Below are 1,677 nucleotides of genomic sequence, written 5' to 3'. Positions count from 1 at the left end.
ACAGAGGTCTGGGCCTCCAGGGCGCACCCCCTCCAGGCCAAAGCCCGACAGGTCCAGAGGCCCCGAGCCCCAGCAGGCAGTCACAGATTGACGATCCTTAGATAAGATCAGCTTCTCTACCTCCTCAAAGGTCTAAAAATCAGCTATTGTCTCATTTTGCTCTGCTGTGATCCTATAATGTCCAGTTAAAACAACATTGTTTCAAGGGTTTTGTTCAAAGTATTGTAATAAAATAACATTGGAACACTGAAGGTGTATTGTGACCTTATAACACCTGACAGTGTCAGTTATTTAAAAAATCTCAGTATTGGCCAAAATTGAAATCAGCAGATCAGACTTTTTAAAGATCTGTGATCAGAGATTGGCCAGAAGACTGCAATCTGTGCATGTCATAAGACTGAGCCTGACCACCAGGGTCAGAGGAATCTCCTTTCAGCTGTTTGTTCCTAAAACTGGCCCTAGAGTTCTTGTTATTTTCCCTTTCCATTCCTCCAGGTCAGGGGTCTGCAACTGTGGCTTTTCAGGCCTGCTGCAGTGTCTCCTTACAAGACCAACTGTGACCTGAACCTGAGTTACATWTATGTAAATTAAGAACAAGAAAGGGTGCTTTAAACATTTTTCAKTCAAAATATATTTGAGCAGTAACTGATGATGTCATTGAGGGCCATGCTGGGCTAAACTCTCAGAATCTATCTGTCCCATGTGTGTTTTCACTCCAACTCCAGAGCACTTCTTTATCAGCAATGATCGGTTTATTCACCCGCTTCGGATRTTGTCATCCATTACAGGGATGTTATTAGCTGTTATCAGTCCCATAGAATGGCTTCAGACTGTCAGCTGGTTAGTATGAGGCATAAAGCCACTAAGGTTAATTTTAGAGAAAATGACCTGGGCTACGATAAAGTAGACCGGACTCCGGTGGTGGCAGATTGTTGCATTCCAACATATATGGCACTGGTAACCCACTAGGGTCACTGTCAGGACAGTCTGACAGTAACAAAGTATTCTTACTTAGTTACTTTTMAACTCTGCCGTCTGGTACTCTGGAGGTGTTCCTCCAGAGACATCAGAGGCAGAGCATCAGAGAGTTAACTCGGGACTCAAAGGTAAGTGAATCGTTTTATTGTATTTAGACTATTCAGGTAAGCAAAAGAGCACATGGAGGGAGACTGCTTCCAGGACAGGCAGGTGAAGCTAGAGGAGACACTGGTAAATTGAACAAAAACGAGGGCAAACGTGAAACCATGAGAAATGTGACGTTCCTGCAATACAGCCTTTTTAAACCCACAGGATCAGGAGGATCAGGAACAACWTGGCCAATCACTGCAGGTACTGGGATCCTGCAGGTGCAGAGGCTGCTCGATGGCCGACGACTGAATTCAGAGGGAGGTAGACCAAATGGCCTCTGGTTGGCTGTGAGATTTTTATAAAACCAGGGCAGAGGATGGTGAGTGCTCTCTGCTGTGTTGTTGACTTGGACAGAAAATAACTTCAGAAGCTTCGGGCGACCGGGGTTATGATGATCCTGCCCACATCGACCTGAGTTAAAGCGAGTCGTGACTGGACGAAAACAGTTTTAGAGCAGAAAGGCTTCTTTGATTTGATTTGATTTATTGATTCAACAGGAAAAGATTATTAAAAATCAAGCCTGACTCAGCATAATTGCTATTTTATAGC

This window comes from Austrofundulus limnaeus, unplaced genomic scaffold, assembly GCF_001266775.1.
Source record: "Austrofundulus limnaeus strain Quisiro unplaced genomic scaffold, Austrofundulus_limnaeus-1.0 Scaffold393, whole genome shotgun sequence".
NCBI lineage: Eukaryota > Metazoa > Chordata > Actinopteri > Cyprinodontiformes > Rivulidae > Austrofundulus > Austrofundulus limnaeus.
This window is presented reverse-complemented; position numbering follows the sequence as displayed.